Source organism: Aquarana catesbeiana, linkage group LG01 (genome assembly GCF_042186555.1).
Source record: "Aquarana catesbeiana isolate 2022-GZ linkage group LG01, ASM4218655v1, whole genome shotgun sequence".
NCBI lineage: Eukaryota > Metazoa > Chordata > Amphibia > Anura > Ranidae > Aquarana > Aquarana catesbeiana.
This window is the reverse complement of record NC_133324.1, coordinates 620,048,713-620,068,234: the sequence shown is the minus strand read 5'-3', so window position 1 is coordinate 620,068,234 and position 19,522 is coordinate 620,048,713. Positions and strand designations below refer to the sequence as shown.

At 45.5% G+C, this 19,522-nt stretch overlaps 1 protein-coding gene across 2 annotated transcripts in view; it reads right to left on the bottom strand.

Annotated features, from left to right (window-relative positions):
• Positions 1-15,872, bottom strand: part of RASSF6 (Ras association domain family member 6) — a 91,115-nt gene extending 75,243 nt beyond the window's left edge. The window contains exon 1 of one of the 2 annotated variants that reach the window (XM_073600375.1): positions 15,737-15,872. The gene's annotated coding sequence lies outside the window, so the exon portion shown is untranslated. Of the gene's footprint in view, positions 1-15,603 lie in introns of both variants that reach the window. The other variant, XM_073600365.1, reaches the window with a different exon arrangement.
• Between the last annotated feature and the right edge of the window lie 3,650 nt (positions 15,873-19,522).

Below are 19,522 nucleotides of genomic sequence, written 5' to 3'. Positions count from 1 at the left end.
CTCATACAAGTGCTCCCCCCCAGGTGATAGCACCTCACCTTAGGGCGTGCGACCTTGCAAATAAGCTTGGTCAGAGCAACGCTGTATCCTGGCCTAGGCCAACAAGGCCCAGGCCTAGGGCAGCACTTTGCAGGGGGGCAGCATGGAAAGAGTCCCGCCGGCTTGTGCTACATTGTTAGTGTAGCACCAGTCTTAGGGGGCTGCAAATTAGTCTAGCGCCCCTATAAAGCTGCCTCACTGCTTCCGGTATAGGGGCGCCTTGCATTCTGCAACTGGGGGGGTACCACTTCTAATTTTGACTGTCCTCTCATCTTGGACCACAAACCTTCCTCACTGTGCTATATGTTTTCTGCTGCACCATTGACATGATTATATCTTCTTAGTCCTCTCCATAAAATTATCAGAAATTTGTGCTTAAAGTAGAACTATAGGCGACACTTTTTTTTTTCATTTTGGATAGAATAAGTTTATTTTTTTACCACCCCTGTCCCATTGCAGAGATTTCCCTTCACTTCCTGCCCCATAGCCAAACAGGAAGTGAGAGGAAATCTATGCAAATTAAGGGAATCCATTGCCCCCCCTCCCCCGCAGGCCCTTAGTACTTGTGTCCCCATTAGAAAATTTCACGGCGGGTCTTAAACAGCAAGGGGTGTGACCTTGACAGGAAGGGGTGGGTCATATTTAAATTAGGGGGTGTACGAGTTTAGTCAGGCCTAGGGCAGTACAAAACCTAAATACACTACTGGGTCAGAGTGCGCCTTAGAACCTCTCTGGGTTCGATGTTATATGCAGGGTCCTGGATAGATTTGCACTGGTGCCTCTGTTCCTCACAGCAGTCCCGTCTGTACCTCAATATATCAACATAAAAAGGACTTCATGGTGCAGTATGTACTAAATTTATTAAAATCATAAACAAATCCCTCAATGGGTACTCACAGTAACAAGGCGCTTAAGGGCGCCACACTAAAACAGCAGAGACGAACGGGCAACAGCGGCCGGTATGGGGTGGCGTGCTAATCTGTCCCAACAGGTTGTATGTATAACGTTCCGTCCTGTCCCCTTCCCCTATGCGTGTTCGATACTAGGAGTATTTCGTATCTTCATCAGGGGGTGATTAATAGATTTTGTATATGTTAAGCACAATATCACTTTATTAATATTTTAGTGGAAATTTCTTATTTTTTATTTTGATAAGCGCAGCGTGTGTACAATTTGGTCAGTGAAGGGTGCCTTCAAAAATCCTTAGACATAGAAACAGGCAGTTACATTCAGTCTGAGAGGTTAGGGTATGTTTTTCTGTTTATTAACGGTTATATTATGTAAAAAGTTATTTTCATGGTTGGTTATTGTAATAAAAGAACTGCTATGGCCATTTAAACCCAAGAAGTATGTCTGGTCTGATTTATTTAAATAAGTAAGGGGGTATTGGGTATATGGCATACAGCCGATACTTGGGCAATACCCAAGGCTTGATTAGGAAGTGGATTTATATGTATACACATCTCTCTGCAGTAGTACTGTACTTTCCCTGGGGAAAGCCACCTCACTTTACATAAGTCTGTGTCTTGTGACGCAGTACAGGAAAAAGAGTAAAATGAAAACCAAAAGCAAAGACTTTGAGAATGAAAACAACGCATTTAGGGCCCTCTGATCCCTCCTGTATTGTAACTGTACTGTCTGCCCTCATGTTGTAAAGCACTGCGCAAACTGTTGGCGCTATATAAATCCTGTATAATAATAATAATAATTTAGAAATAGACAATTTAAAACAGCAATTTAAAGCACAAATCAAGGAGATACATAATGCTGCAATTACTTTGCCAAGCGTTGTAGAAAGCTCATGACAAAAGGAACTGCCTTGAATTATATACACATACTGGTGTTTACATTTCTTCTTACCATTTTCACACCCTGTCTTAAATTTTCTGAGCTGATGAAAGCTACACAATTGTCCACACTGGAGTCAACAAGTGCTGTTTGTAGTTTCTGTTTTATGTAATGCATACTTTACGTATGCTAATGAAATATGTTCGCTGTTTTATCTGCCAAAGGATTTGCAATTATGTCAAGTTAACCATTTGTCTACGTCTTGCACGGTGCAAAGTTAGACCAGTGAAATTTCCAGGTTTGGCAATTCAGCTTCCCTTGTCACCTCTTCAACTCCAGCCTGCTCTCTGGACAGCAAAAATGAATCATCATTTCTGTCCAGTGAACAGGGGCCTGCCTACCTGAAAGCAGCTATACCAAACCCACAAGTAGCACCATCACCTTACTGACCATCAGAGGTGTGTGTATTACTAGAATGGCTTGCCAAATTTAACAAATTCCTAGACAGGTAAACCAGTACAAGTTATACTGGAACCATACAGTATATTTAGCTGTTAGCATGATGTTACAATAGGGACATTCTGCATATGTGGCATTGTTAAGAAGCTACACATAGAACTTTTTTGTCTAAAAGTATTTTTTTCATTTTGGGCAGAGTATAGAATGGTTAAAAACCCATGTAATTTTTTTTTGTTTTTGCCATCTGTGTCTAAAAACAAGTTTTCCATTCATTTCCTGTCCTGGGTGAGAGGAAATCTCACCAAAGCATAGAAAATCCCCTCTTAGACAATTGTATTGGAAAAGAGTTTCTACTGAAAGATTTCTGAAAGATTTCCCTCTATTCTTGTTCCAGTAAAAGCTCTAAATAATGGAAAATTGTATCAAATACTTACCATAATTTTCCATTCCTGATGCCAATACATGGCAGCATACATATGATATAGCTCTGCCCCTATATCTACCCACAGGACCTGTTTAGCTCTATAAAAGTCTGACTGAGAGCTACCTCCCCCATTCTCCATATAAAGCACAAAGATCAGAGGGAGGGTTCGTATGCTGGCATGTATTTGCATCAGGAAAGGAAAATTACAGTAAGTATTTGGTACAATTTTCCATTTTCCTGACACCAACATGGCAGCATACATATGATACATAATGAGCTTTTGCGAGGGAGGGTGTAATACTACAAACTTAGTCTTTATTTGACAATAGGCATAACAGCCTGGGTGGTTTTCCTCCCAAACTCTACTGTAGTAAGAGCTGCTGGATCCACCCTGTAGTGTTTTAAGAACATATAATGTGATGACCAGTAGGGATGGGCGAATGGCTCATCCCTACTGGTCGTTGATCGGTCGTTCGGCCAACATCTGAACAAACGGGTCGTTCGACCGTTTGTTCGGCACCCCGAACCAACCACAATGCATTGCGGTGCTGAACAGTGCATTGCAAGCCCTGATTGGCTGAAGCAGTGAAAGCTGCAGCCAATCAGGGCACAGAGCACTGTCAGAGTCATGATTGGATACTGTCATCATGACTTTATCCAATCATGGCTCATTCCCGCCCCACAGTATAAAAGTATTCTTTCAATGGCAGCCATTTTCAGTGTGATTTAGGCGTATAGAGAGATAGAACAGGGCTCTGTTCAGAGCTATTAGTTAGTTAGTTAGTGTGCTATTTTGCTTCAATTGTCAGTGTAGAATATTAGTTTAGTGTCAGTCTAGGGATAGTGTGAAGGTAGTGAGGAGGACCATCATTCAGCTTTGCATAGTGTACACTGTCTGATTGCGTTACTGCCAATTTAACGCCATTTACTTCTGTGTGCGTTACTGCCAGTTTAACGCCATCTACTTCTGTCTGCGTTACTGCCAGTTTAAAGCCATCTACTTCTGTGTGTGCGTTACTGCCGGTTTAATGCCATCTACTTCTGTGTGTGTTACTGCCAGTTTAACGCCATATAGTTCTGTGTGCGTTACTGCCAGTTTAAAGCCATATAGTTCTGTGTGCGTTACTGCCAGTTTAACGACATATAGTTCTGTGTGCGTTACTGCCAGTTTAACGCCATATAATTCTGTGTGCGTTACTGCCAGTTTAATACCATATAGTTCTGTGTGCGCTACTGCCAGTTTAATGCCATATAGTTCTGTGTGCGTTACTGCCAGTTTAACGCCATATAGTTCTGTGTGCATTACTGCCAGTTTAACACCATATAGTTCTGTGTGCGTTACTGCCAGTTTAACGCCATATAATTCTGTGTGCGTTACTGCCAGTTTAATACCATATAGTTCTGTGTGCGCTACTGCCAGTTTAATGCCATATAGTTCTGTGTGCGTTACTGCCAGTTTAACGCCATATAGTTCTGTGTGCATTACTGCCAGTTTAACACCATATAGTTCTGTGTGCGTTACTACTAGCTTCACGCCATATAGTTCTGTGTGCGCTACTGCCAGTTTCACGCCATATGGTTCTGTACGCTACTGTATGTTTGGCGCATTATATTGCAGTATATTATAGTGTATCCGTGGAGTGTGTTTGTGTAGTGTGAGTACTCAAATGAAAGTGCACAAAACACCTCTTTACGTTGATTAAAGTGCATCTACGTACAGATTTCAACTTCTTCTTTACATTTGATTATAAGCAGCGCTCCCTCCCTCCCAACAGAGTCTGGGAGGACAACAAGAAGAGGCAGACGCTCCCTTGGCACTGTAAGGGGGCCAGCAACAAATGTGTCCACAGGCAAAGGTGGACGTGGTGGTCAGTCCTCAGGCTGGGCATCATTTCCTCTGTTTAGTGAGTTTTCCCATGCTATCCAGCCACAGCATGCAGAGGAGGTGGTGGACTGGCTTACTAAACCTTCCTCATCCTCCTCATCCTCTGTCATGCAAGCAGAGACAAGTGTGCAGTCCCCTGCAGTTGCCAGAGTGGATAAACCTGCCCCCTTGTCCACATCTATTCCTGCCATAGCCCCAACATCAGCCATTGAGGAGTCAGCTGAGTTATTTGACCACAGCATCAGCCACTTGCTCCTTGATGATGCCCAGCCATTACTGGATTCAGATGTTGGTTCTGAGGTTGAGGATGACAGGAAAATGAGCCTGGAGAGAGGGAGGAACACTGGTTGACAAATTGGCATTCATGTTCCACAATGATGATAATGATGATGAGATCACTGATGCGACTTGGGTGCAAGATAGAGCAGAGAAGGAAACTGAAGGTGAGGCAGCACAGCCCCAAGGAGGCCGACATCAAGAAAGAGTAGAGTGCAGCCACCCTATTCCATCACATTCTGCAGCTGTTATCTCCCGGCCCACTCCCCAAAGCTCAGCTGTCTGGGCCTTTTTCAGCACATCTGCAGCAGATTGCACTGTTGCTATCTTCAGACTGTGTCTCAGGCACATAAAACGTGGCAAAAACACCAACCATTTGGGTACCACATGCTTAACAAGGCATTTAACGTCCAACCACTCAGCCCATTGACAAGAGCACCTAAAAGCCACACAGAAGGGGCACAAATCTGTCCCTCCTCCTTATCCACTTCAGTCTGCCCCTGCTATACCTCTCAGCAGCCTCCACTGACAGGGATGATGGTATAGCACAGGGTGTCCCAGGTCCTAGCAGCACATCTGCCAGCAGCACACCACCAGCTGTGGACTGTAGCTGTCAAATTTCTCTGCCCCATCTGCTGCAGCGGAAAAAAAAATACTGTCCCTGCCACCCACATGCCCAGTGTCTAAATGCAAGCTTGTCAAAGCTGTTGGCTCTCCAACTTCTGCCTTTCAGCCTGGTGGATTCTGCTCCCTTCCGTGAATTTGCACAATGTGCTGTTCCACAATGGCAGGTTCCCAGTCGCTACTACTTTTCAGGTAAGGCCGTTCCATCTCTCTACCATCACGTGGAAGGGAATGTTCTGGCATCATTGAGTAAGGCAGTCAGCCGTAAAATCCACCTTACTGTTGACATGTGGTCCAGCAAGCATGGGCAGGAACGATATATTTAATTCACAGAACACTGGGTAACGCTGCTTGCAACTTGAAAGGATGCAGGACAGGGATCGGTGCTGCAGTTTGTTGTGCCCCACGTCTCCATACAGCTCGTGGTGATACCAGACCTGTGAGCTCTACCCCCTCCTCCTCTGCCACCTCCATGCCCTCCTCTGCAGAATTGTCCTATGAACATCAGCTACCCCCTAAGCGTTCAAAGGGCTATTCCATGAGTCAGGCTAAAAGGTGCCATGCAGTGCTTCAGCTGGCCTGTTTAGGAGACAGGAACCACACCGAAGCAGAGATTCTTGCAGCTCTGCAGGGACAGGCCCAGAGGTGGTTCACATCACGCCAGCTGGAGCCAGGAATGGTGGAAGAGTCTGTATCCATTTCAGACGGTCATACACAGCCAGTGCTCGGTTGGCTGAAATTCAGCGGGAATTCCACCTGCCTGTAAACCGCCTGATTTGTGACATGCCCACCAGGTGGAACTTGACTTTGTCAATGCTGCAGCGGCTATACATGCAGCAGAGGGCCGTCAACGAGTACCTCTGCGAGTACGGCACGACGACAGGCTCAGGTCACTTCAGCTTTTTTTCCCCACGCACATCTCTCCTCCAGGCAGGAAAGACCAAGATCATAAAAAAAAAGAAGATTTCAGCTTTCCAGCTGAGTATATGGCAGTATTTACAACTTCCAAGCCGGGCATCGCGACTGGACCTCCAAGAATCATAGAGATGATTGGGGACCATCTGTTTCCCGGAAATCTCTATGGTCAACTTCCGCAGCTAGTGGATTCCTTCTCCAGCTTACCGATCGCACCAGTGAGTCAGGAGAAGCACCGGAGTGCGGCGGGAGGGGGGGTGTCCCCTCCCACTGCCTGTAAGAATAATCAAGCAGCTGAACTGCCGCTATGATTGTTCTTATGTTCTTACAGTGAAGAGAATCGCCAGCTGAAGGGAACAATACTGGGTCGATGCCTGTAGGTGCAGGCATCATCCCGGTATAACCACTGAAACAAGAGCACGTCCATGTACGCCCTCCTGTCGGGAAGTGGCTAGACATGGCACAGATTTGCCACTTTACAGGTAGACTAAGGGGACCCCCCCGCGGCACTATATTGTGAGGAATTTTTCATTTATATCCATTCACTTTAAAAATCAAAAAATCACTGCTCATTTAAAAATGACATTTTTCATAAACTTATTTTTATTGATACATGTCCCACAGGGCAAGACCCGGGCCCCTATAACCATTGTATGCCCAATTACTTGCATATAAGCCTTCAAAATGGGCACTTTTGATTTTTGACGTTCGGGTCTCATTGACTTTAATGGGGTTCGATATTCGGGTCCAAACTTTTGCAGTGTTCGAAAGTTCTGGTGCGAACCGAACATGGGTCCATTCGGCCCACCCCTAATGACCAGCCATTCTCTTTGCAGACTGTCTCCAGAGACAATCCTGCCGTCCAAGAAGAAGACATCGCCCTGGTTAAGTGAGCTCTAACCACCTCTGGAGGATCCTTCCCAGCCGCTCTATATGCCCAGTGAATAGTTTTTACTATCCAGGCCGAGATGGTTCCTATCCAGGCCTCTTTCCTTTTAAATTTTCATGATGATGAAAAAGTCTGTCAGAACGTCTGAATGTAGAAGTAGTCTGGAGATAGGCTTTGAAGACTCTTGGAATGTCCAACTCGTGCAGATCAGCATCTGATTCCACTGGGAAGGCTGGAAGCACCCACTCACTGGAGAGATTAAATATCGATGCCACTTTTGGGACAAAATGATTCAATGGTCTCAGCACAACCCTGTCTGAGAAGAACATGGAATAAGGTTCTGCTGCCCCCCTTTCTTGGAGTTCCGACACCCTTCCCCCTGAAGTTATGGCTAATAGGAGGTGATATCCCATAATGAACAGTCTTCTGTCAGAGTACGAGGAGGGTTTGCTAGAAAATTGAGGACTACTGCCAGGTCCCATTGAGGGAACCTATTTCTCTTGGGAGGGAGTCTAAGTACCGCTCTCATGAAGTGCTCCACCAGCAGGTTTGCTGCCCATTTCTTTTGGGTAAAAGCCAAGATGGCTGAAATTCTCACATTAAGTGAACTTAAGTTGAGCCCCAAATTCAATCCGGATTTCAGGAAAAATAGGATTTGAGATACATTTGGGTCACTAGGGTCAAACTGACGTCCAGCTGCAAAGCTCGTGAACCTATTCCATATTCTGGAGTAGATGGCATTGGTTGACTCCTTTCTGGAACTCTGTAAAGTTCTAATGCCCTCTGGGGAACATCCTAACTCTTGTAACCCCTGCCTTACAATCTCCAGGCCGCTAAGGCCAGTCGTGATGGTTGCGGATGTAGGGTATCTCCTTCAGACAGGAGATGAGGAGTCACCTGCAGAGTGATCGGTGGTCACACGCTGAAATCCATTGCCAGAGAGACCCATGGTCTGTGAGGCCAGTAAGGAAATACTGTGATGATTGTCAAATTCTCTGTCAACAACCTCCTCAGGAATTTCAGGATTAAAGAAATTGGAGGGAAGTTCCAGAATATTGGAAACTAGACCCTGAGTGGGAAATTCTCCTCTGCCCTGGATCTTGAGTTGTTTGCAGGTGGCACCCCACCCTGCTGCGCTGGCATCTGTGGTAACAATAATCCATGGCTGAGGCCCTAATGGACGATGCCGTTTAGCGTTTGTTTCATCTACCACCAGAGACTCTGGCGCTTTCGGCTGGTGATCCTGATTGGCTGGGCTAGACAAACTCTTCCACTGCATCAGGAAGCCTTGTTGGAAATCTCTGAGTTTCCAGTAAACCCAGGGGATCGTCGGAATACATGAAGCCATCGTCCCGAAAAAACTCATGCACTGGGATGCTGACATTACTGGTGCAGCCAAAGCCTGTTGCAACTTCTCCCTGATTTTGGGGAGTTTCTGAGGTGGCAAAGAAACTGTGGTCACCTGAGTACTGAATTGGGCCCCTAGTTAGACGATATTCTGTGTAGGCTCCAGCTGGCTCTAGTAATGCCGGTTCCTCAATGCAAATCTGAGGAACTGCTGGTATGACTGAAGGATCGGGACATGCTGGTAGGCATATTGCAAGTCCACTGAAATCCTCCAGTCTCCTGGTTGAATAAACTGGATTATGGTATGGAGAGACTCCATCTTGAGTCTATCCGGATAAATTGATTCAGCCTCTTGAGGTAGTTCTGGAGGTTTCCGTTTGAACAGCCAATAATGGCCTTGCGCCACTGTGGACTGAATCCGCCATTTTTTGGCAGTGGTCTTGCTGGAACTGGGTCACTTTGAGCCACCTGGCTCCAGCTGCCTCCTGGGCGGGTCTGGCGTTAAAAGGACTTCTGGGTATCTGAGGGAGCCGCAGAGGTCTTAGCTCTATGCGATCGTACGAAGGTTGACTGTGTACCCCTCCAACGTCGTCTTGGATGGGCGAAAGCCTCCGAAATCCCAATACCTGTTTGACGCTCCTCTGGATGGCTGCCCCCTCTGGCATCTGGACCTTCGATCTTGGGGAAGAAGACCTGATTTTCCTCCTGTAACCCTGGAGATGGCAGTCTCCAGGTTTTTGGCCAAACAGCGCCTTCCCATCAAAAGGCAGTTTACAGCAATTCTGTTTGAGGATGGGTCAGCCGCCCAGGGTTTTAGCCACAGCGCTCTTTTGGCTGTGACTGAGCTGAGCATGGCTCTGGAGGACCATCGAATAATGACTATAGCTGCCTCACCAGCGAAGTCCGCCGAGAGTTTTATCTCATCAAGAGATTTGATGATTTTCTTCTTTTGGCAGCTGGTTTTTGATCGCATACTCCAAGTTCTGCACCCACACTCGCATAGCACTTGCTACAGATGTTAAAACAAAGGCGGGTTTACAAGCACCACCTGTCGCAAGGTGAAACTTTCTTAAGTCCATGTCAATGCATCAATCAAGGATATCGTGAAAGGAGGAAGAGTCTTCCATAGGAAGTGTCACATTCTTGACCAGTCTGGTGACTGCCGCATCCACTGTTGGTGGGTTAGATAAAGGAGTCGCATCCTCCTCCGTTAGTGGACACAACTCCTGCAACCTATTGGTTGAGGAGGATTTTCTCTCCCCCTTTTCCCATTCTTCCTGAAACAGGCCTCTTATTTTTGTCATAAGAGAAAAGGTAGCTACCTGTTTCTTTAGGTTCCTATGGAACCCAAAGGTTGTTCACACTTGCAGCAGGCTCTGGTATTGCGCTGAAAAGCGATCTGTGCTTAGGTCACTTTTCAGAGGCATTTGATATCATCACATAGGGAACAAGTGTTCCTGCTATGCGATTTTCAAAAAAGAGCGATTTGTACGCAATGTTGCAACTCACATGGAGACGTCCCATTCACTTGGCTGCCCTACGTGTGCAAAAAGAAGCCCCTGCTCCTATTTAGGGGCGACCAGCTTCACACAATGTTTTTAAAGGTGCATTCTCCCACATGACAATCACAGCAGAATCGCATTGCATTTGGGGTGCCCTGAAAGGGTAAAGGCACCTAATGCGTGTTATGCAGCGATTTCCACACAATTTAAAATCAGATTGTATGGTGTGTGATAATAGAATTCCTCCTTTGGAGGAGGTTACGGATCCTCCCATTCCAGTGCAGCTTTTACTGCCTTAATGAATGGTGGTATTAGCTTAAAATCAATGCCTGAACTTTCCGGATCCTCTGCCGAGGAGGAGGCAATATCTTCTCCCTCTGCCTGGAAGGTTGGCTGTAATACTGGGTCTGGGGAATCAGCCTGCCTAATCTGCTGGGCTGGAGTCGCCCCTGAAGTGCCTGGTACCCCTCTAGTTAGAGAGGGTTGAATGGCTTGGTTTAGACCAGTGCAGGGCCCACACTGTTTGTTCGCTTCTGTCCCTGATTGCACCAGACAACCGGAAAATTCTGCCAGGGAGTTGGGGACTACTTTCTTGAGCAAGGTTGACACCTGCTGACTCTCATACTCCTGGTCTCTGGCAAGCAAGCTGCCTGAAGCAGTTGCTGCAAAGTAGCTTTCCAGGCATAGGGTCATCTCCACATGACCAACATTTGCCTTTTGGGCGCTGAGCTCTCAGAGGAGAAGCTGTGTGCGTTCTCTTAAGTGTACATTTGCACCCTTTGTACTGAGGTCTGCCAGAACTGAAGGAGTCACTTTCTGCCCTGGAAAAATCCTGACAATCCAGAGGGCCTCTGGACCTCCTAGAGTGGGAGTGTGAGCGGCTGGGACTGCAATAGACAGGAAGGTACGCTCATCGGGACAGAACGCACTCTTTTTCCCGCATCTTTTTACTTACCCAAAGTTGGTCCTTACCTGGTATTGCGGTGGTCTTGGTTATGTGGTGTTAGGCTCATGCTGGCGGAAGAACCGAAAGGTGCAAGGGGGACTGCATGGCAACAGAGAGAAATAAGGGAAGCGAGAGAGAGAAAAAAAATACATATATAACCCCCCCCCTTTTTTTTTTTAAATAGTAACAAACATATATACCCCCCCCCCGACCCCTCGAAATCAGGAAGTGTTTTGTGTCTACCTCACAGAAATAGCAGAAATAGTTTTACAGTATGTTTTAATTTGTCATGCATCCAAATATCCCCTCCTTTTGGAAAATTATGTCAAGAGGGTTGCAAAAGATATGGCATCTTTGAATCTTTTTACAGTAAGTAGACCACGGTGTTTTAGTTTACACTGTGAGTCATAGATATTTCATTTAAAATGAAGTAAAATTATGTAGAATTTTTCACATTTACATATTTTGACAGAAAACCTAGAACCAGGTAGATAAAGACAGGTAACTTCAGTCAACAGAAGGGTGGCAGTGTGATGACACCATAGTTGCCAACATTGTGAAAATATTTTTAGGGACACTTTTTTGGCTGTAGGCGGAGTCACATTATAATCAGGGGGCGGGGCATGCATTTGTGGGCGTGACATAGTTGAAATGAAAAATGTGCGCCACACCGAAAAATTAGCGTAGTTTACGTGGAAAAGCAGACGTGGCTTAAATGGGCGTGGCTCAAATGGGGTGTGGTTAGAGTCTGAGATGAATGAGGGATGGAGAGGAAAAGGGGGAAAGGGGGGGGGGCAGGGATGGAAGGTCTGCAGCCCCAGATCCTACACCACAATAGCAATATGTGTATTCTAGAGTTTAACAATCAGCAGATAAAGATACTCCAAACACCAGGTGTTAGCGCTTCAATCATCCCGGTGCCATGATTGTTATGGTGTCAGGTTGATTGAAGCGCATTACTTCTATTATTACATTGTAATATAAAAATAAATCATTCAACTCACCATAATGCAGAATCAGTGGGAGCCCTGAGCGTGTCACCTGCCACGTTGCCTGCCACCAGATGCCATCAGGTGTCCCCAGCAGAGCCCCTCCTTACATCAGGTGCCCCATCAGCGGAGCCTTCCTCACATCTATGTCCCCAGCAGCAGAGTCCTCCTTACATCTGTGTCCCCATCAGTCCTCCTTACATCTGTGTCTCCATAAGTCCTCCTTACATGTCATGGTGTCCCCATCAGTCCTCCTTACATCTGTGTCCCCATCAGTCCTCCTTACATGTCGTGGTGTCCCCATCAGTCCTCCTTACATCTGTGTCCCCATCAGTCCTCCTTACATCTGTGTCCCCATCAGTTCTCCTTACATCTGTGTCCCCATCAGTCCTCCTTACATCTGGTGCCCCCTGTGACATTCAGACTATACAGCCCCCCTCGTGACATCCAGACTGGCCCCCCCATGACATCCAGACTATACGGCCCCCCGTGACATCCAGACTGGCCCCCCCTGTGACATCCAGACTATACAGCCCCCCTGTGACATCCAAACTATACGCCCCCCGTGACATCCAGACTATACAGCCCCCCTCTGTGACATCCAGACTATACAGCACCCCCGTGACATCCAGACTGCCCCCCGTGACATCCAGACTGGCCCCCCTGTGACATCCAGACTGCCCCCCCTGTGACATCCAGACTATACAGCCCCCCGTGACATCTAGACTATACGGCCCCCCCATGACATCCAGACTGCCCCCCGTGACATCCAGACTGCCCCCCCTGTGACATCCAGACTGGCCCCCCCTCTGTGACATCCAGACTATATGCCCCCCGTGACATCCAGACTGGCCCCCCCTGTGACATCCAGACTATACAGCCCCCCCGTGACATCCAGACTATACGGCCCCCCGTGACATCCAGACTGGCCCCCCCCGTGACATCCAGACTGCCTCCCCCTGTGACATCCAGACTGGCCCCCCTCTGTGACATCCAGACTGCCTCCCCCTGTGACATCCAGACTGGCCCCCCTCTGTGACATCCAGACTATACGGCCCCCCTTTGACATCCAGACTATACAGCCCCCCTCCGTGACATCCAGACTATACAGCCCCCCTCCGTGACATCCAGACTATACAGCCCCCCTGTGACATCCAGACTGGCCCCCCCCCGTGACATCCAGACTGCCCCCCCGTGGCATCCAGACTATACAGCCCCCCTCTGTGACATCCAGGCTATACAACCCCAAAGTTGGTCAAGCCGAGCCGCATGGTTACAATAGAGATTGAGCTGCGGTGTCGCACATCCCCCACCCCTTTCCATAACAGGTCACAGAGAGTGGCAGCGGGGCGGAGAGGGCCGGGGGGTGGGCGGCACCGCAGCTCAATCTCTATTGTAGCCATCTGGCCAACCTACTTCTACGTTCTTCTTGAAAATGGCGGCCAGGGACCGCTAATGGCCAGCGGCGCGAACCTCGGCGGCAAAAATCGGCAAAAAAACGAATTTCCCGGTACATCTCCCGGGAAAACGATTAAATTGGGAAAAGGGTCTAAATCCCGGGAATGTCATGGGAAATTTGGGACAGTTGGCAAGTATGTGACATCACTCGACCAAGTGCATTGAGAGTGGGGTGATCTGTAGATTGCCCACTGACTTCCTGAAAAGGGCCAGAAGTAAACAAAGATATCATGTGATCACTGTTTATCTCTGGCAACCTCTGGTTTGTCCTCTGTACTGGGCCCAGGGTAGCCATATTGGGGGGGATATTGTCTGAACGGATACTGATTTCTCTTACGAATGAGGTAGCCATGTTAGACCCAGATAGGCTATATACAGCCCCTGTTGGGTCAGTGTGTTGCACATGCAGTATGGGGAGTATCTAGATAAGGAGGTACTCACTGGTTAGGAGGAGATAGGATGAGAGCAGGGAAAGGTTATTGGAAAACAGCATTTGGGAGTATCTAGATAGGGAGGTACACACTGGTTAGAAGGAGATAGTATGAGAGCAGGGAAAGGTTCTTGGTGAACAGTACGGGGAGTATCTAGACAGGGAGGTACACACTGGTTAGGAGGAGATAGGATGAGAGCAGGGAAAGGTTATTGGAAAACAGTATGGGGAGTATCTAGATAGGGAGGTACACACTGGTTAGAAGGAGATAGTATGAGAGCAGGGAAAGGTTCTTGGTGAACAGTACGGGGAGTATCTAGACAGGGAGGTACACACTGGTTAGGAGGAGATAGGATGAGAGCAGGGAAAGGTTATTGGAAAACAGTATGGGGAGTATCTAGATAGGGAGGTACACACTGGTTAGGAGGAGGTAGGATAAGAGCAGGGAAAGGTTCTTGGGGAACAGTCCTGAATTTTACTCCACCAGTGCAGCACCCTATCTGAGAGGTTCATTTCAGAAGCCTAGGAAGAACGTTTAAGGAGCACTCCTTGAGCATACTCCCGCTTGTGATTACTATACACTAAATGCCTTGTTATGGAACTGTAAAACACCTTATGTTTCAATCAAAGGCTGTCAGATGGGGGGGAATTGACAGAGCCACCAGCATGGTGACATTTGCATAGTGTATGGCTAGCTCAACTAAGGTAGAGCTAAGATTTTTTATTTCCAGGTAAATGTGCATGTTTAGTTTACCTGCTTATTTGGAATTCCAAAAGTCCCTCATCCTAGCCTGCATAAATGGGAGGCAGGTAAGTTGCCAGTGCCCATAATGCCCATTCTGAAGCTGCAAAAGTGCATAGCATTGGTCACATAAGACTGAGAGTTAAAAAAAATTATATTCATAACATATGCCGAGTATTAAAGAGCATATGGGCTGGCAAAGCATTGCAGGGATCCACACATTTTGAACTATATGCCTGGTGTGCCAAGCTGGTATTTAGAAGGGGATGTCAACATGTGTTTTCTAATGTTACTAAACAAAAAATAAAAAAACAATCTGGAGTACCTGATCAAGTAATGTTCACTTATACCAACTGCCCATGATTCAACCGGATCTGCTGCAGACCTTGGAACCTGTGGACTGATTAGCTGATATTCAATAAAGAATACACATCTACTTCAGAGTGCCTAAAAACACATGAATCTTCTTCTTGTTTCAGCAGAACCGATCAAAAATGATTCAATAATCACAAAAACTGACAAAACAACTATTTCAGTGAAAACGATGCAGGTAACGTTAGCATGTCACGCACGGTTTCATCTAAAAGCCCAAGCATAGACTTTCATCTCTATTCAGTACACATGACCTAAGTTAAACATTTAAAAGATTGAATTCTTTAATAAGTACTTAAAGTGAAGCTCAGTGATCCCTGAATCCTGTTTTTATAAGCTAGTACCTAGACTTATTTAGTAGATATTCACCCATGTGTTCTTAAACAAGGGCACGCGCAAGCATGACCTATCCATAGTTAAATGACACTGATAACAGTTTTTGAAGAAGTGTCGCCTGTGGATTTCAGATATTTGTTTAAAATCTCCAACTAGGAAATTTTTTTTTAGATTACACTTACCCTGCTCTGCTAGAAAATGACACTTCATATCACTTGCAGCTTCATGGTGCGTCCAAGACAACATGGCACTGTGCAAATGACCTGAAGGCTCACCTGATCAACTCATAGAAGGCAAGGAAGAGTTAATACTTACTTTGCGGACACACAGGTATTGAAGTTTGAAGCCACTCCTTTGTGCCTCAGTGCATTTCGGGAGTGTTTACCAAGCCTGATCGAGCAGCTGATAGAAAGGGACTTGTATGCACATTCATACCTGTAAGAGGGGTGTGGCTTATGCCTGGCTCAGACATCTGTCACTGCAGGGCATGGACTCTCCTCTTCAAGAAAGTGTACTTTATGATCAGTGTTTTAAAACACGACTTTTATTTCAACAGTCATCATTTAGACATTTTGATTGCCATTAATAGAGTACTCATTCTGACACATCCTTCTCAAACACTCATTCTGAATAACTGGACGTGTCTATTGTAATATTATTATTATTAAATGCTCGTCGGTTGGGGCAGTGTTTGGTAAACCAAACATAACCATTCACTGTATAACATAATGGCATAGCTCTCAACTGTCCCTGATTTTGAGGGACTGTCCCTGATTTGGAGCAATGTCCCTCTGTCCCTCATTCCTCCCGATTTGTCCATCACTTTGGTCTGTTCTATATAGATGTATATAAAATGCACATTTTATCTATTAAAAAAGTGTTTCCAGCACTAAACCTTTAATCTGATTTCTAAATTGCTGCATTTGTGAATCCCAAAAGCCAGTATAAAGGATTAGTAGTGGTAAAAAAGCACTTGTAGGTTTAACCAATCTTGTTTTTTTTTGTACAATTCTCCTTTAAGGGGGCGTGGCAAGGGGTGTGTCCTATGCCTGCATACTTTTGCTGATAGGTGTCCCTCATTCCCATCTCAAAAAGTTTGGAGGTATGTAGTTACATAGTTAGTAAGGTTGAATAATGACACCAGTCCAACCTGAGTGAGTGTGGGTGCATGTCTACAATTTGCCCTATCCCTGTACATTGTGTCTCATTAAAATGCTCATCTATTATATTATTATGTATTTAAGGTACCCATATAGTGCCGTGAATTTACACAGCGCTCCACACATACATTGCACACTCACATTGGTCCCTACCCTCAAGGAGCCAACAATCCAAAGTCCCCAACTCACATTCCTATACTAGGGCCAATTTTGGGCAGAAGCCAATTAACCTACCAGCCTGTTTTTGGAGTGTGGGAGGAAACCGGAGTACGTGGAGAAAATGCAAACTCCAGGTAGGTAGTGTTGTGGTTGGGATTTGAACCAGCAACCCTTTTACTGCTAGGTGAGAGGGCTACCCACTACACCACTGTTCCACCATTAAATTGTACAATCTCTTTTAGATCTACTATCAAGGTGAGAGTGCTACCCACTACACCACCGTGCCGCCAGAAAATTGTACAATCTCTTTTAGATCTATCAAGTAGTGTAAGTGCAAATAAAATGTATTATTTATAGTTGTCCTAAAGACTGCATCTGATGCAGTCCAGTGCATTTTTTAAATCTGCATTAAAAATGCATGCACAGTGTTATCCATGTATTCCAGCGGCCTTAGTTCACACCAGTGCAGTGAAAAAAAAGTAGAACACACAGCATTTTTACTGTATGGAACGCATCTGGAATGTGGAAAAAACATAGAAAATGCACTGGAATGCACTAGAACACATGTAAATGCACCAGAACATATATGTCCTGAACTGAGATGAAGAAAAAAAAGTGAAAAACCCACCTTAAAAAAAAATGCATGTAAAAGTGCATGCAGAAATGCATCTGGAATGCAGAAATTGTGGTGTGAATCAACCCTTAACCACTTAAAGAGGAACTGCAGTCTGCTCACATAATTTGCAATAAAAACATCTTTGCCATTCTGAAGCTTCCCTCCGACCACTTTGCATATTATTTTATATATACTGTGATTTTGTACTTGCCAAATATGCTGCAGAAATCTCCCTCCACTAAGTCTGGCTGCATCCATTTTAACTGTGGGCAGCTGAAGCTGCTGCCTGTTCACTTTCTGGATTTACACAGACCCACAGAGGCACACCTCCAGCTTTGCAGCTCTCACTGGCCCTCTTATGACTCATCCCCCCTCTATTCCTGGCAAACTCTCACAAGAGTGAGAGAGAGAGCTGTGCATGATGTCATAAGCCTAGGCTTTTTACCAGACAAGAAACAAGAAGTGGGCTATATAAGGTATTTACTGGCAGAAAAAAAAAATGTTTTACCATCCAAAGTTAAAACAACAAGGGCAGAAGATTTATTAGATGGAAAGTTGAAAAAATGACTAAGCCCCCGTTCACACCTATGCGAATTAGATGCGGCTTACAACGCATCCAATTCGCAGGACATTTTAAACTAGGTTAATTTAAATGAGGCTTGTTCACATATGTGCGTTGCATTCGCACTGCGCATTGCACAAAAAATGTGTGCGTTTTCTGGTCATTGCGGTGCGAATTAGGAGCCCCTTATCTTCTATGGGAACGCATCTGCTTCGCAGATGCATTGCGTTCTGAATATGGATTTTCTCCTTCTCCTCACTACACCTCCCCCTCTCCCTCCCCCTCTCCCTGCTCACTGATCCTGAGCTAAAACGCAGATGAACCTTTGAACAGGAGATTTTTATCTTCCCAGTGAAACCTGAGCTTCAATTTGCACCGCACATGTGTGAACTCAGGCTTAAGGTCCGCTTTAAGGTCCACCCTATAGCAATTTTACATATATATATATATATATATATATATATACATGATCCAACACTTCCGGGTAGGTAGGGGGCATGCACGCGCGCCGGCGGCAGCTTCCTTCCGCTGTGATTACACACAGCGGAAGCCAATCGGCGAGTGCATGTTACCCGATGTCCTCCAGCACCCGCCGATCATCATGCAGAGAGATAGAACTGCGATCTACCTATGTAAACAAGGCAGATCATCATTCTGACAGGAGGGAAGAGACATAGCTTGTGTCCTTGCAAATCAGGGAATAAATTCCATCTCTTCCCCTAGTAAAAGCACCTCACACAGTATAGTAAAACACTGGCTAGGCACACAGTTAACCCCTTGATTCCCCTGATGTTAACCCCTTCCCAGCCAGTGTCATTAGTACAGTGACCATGTGTATTTAAAACACTGATCATTGTATTAGTGTCACTGCTCCCCGAAAAGTGTCAGTGTCAGAATGTCCACCACAATATCGCAGTCCCGCTATAAGGCACTGATCACCGCCATTACTAGTAAAAAATAAATAACTAAAGATAAAAAAAAATATCCCATAGTTTGTAGACGTTATAACTTTTGCGCAAACCAATCAACATACGCTTATTGAGAACTACTAAAAATATGTAGAAAAATATATATTGGCCTAAATGTATAAAGACATTTGTTATTAAATTTTATTTTAATTTTTTTTTATTGAATGTGTTTTATAGCAGAAAATAAAAAATATTGTTTTTTTTTTTTTCAAAATTGTCGGCATTTTTTTGTATATAGTGAAAAAAATTAAAACTGCAGAGGTGATCAAATACTACCAAAAGAAAGCTCTATTTGTGGGAAAAAAATTACATACATTTTTTTTGGGTACAGTATTACATGACCGCACAATTGTCAGTTAAAGTAACGCAGTGCCGTATAACAAAAAATGGCCTCGTTATAAAGTGGTTAATCTTAACCACTTACGGACCGCCCGGCATAGTTATATGTCAGCTTTTTGAAGTGGAATATCACTGTTATGGCAGCAGCTAGCTGCCATAACCCCGGTATCCACTTCTTTAGCGGGCGGTCCGCTTTAAGATAAAAGTGGTCTCTGCGGTGGATTCACCACAAGATCACTTTTATCGGTGGCGGGAGAGGGCCCCCCCTCCTGCCGCTCTCCGGTGCCCTCCGTCGCT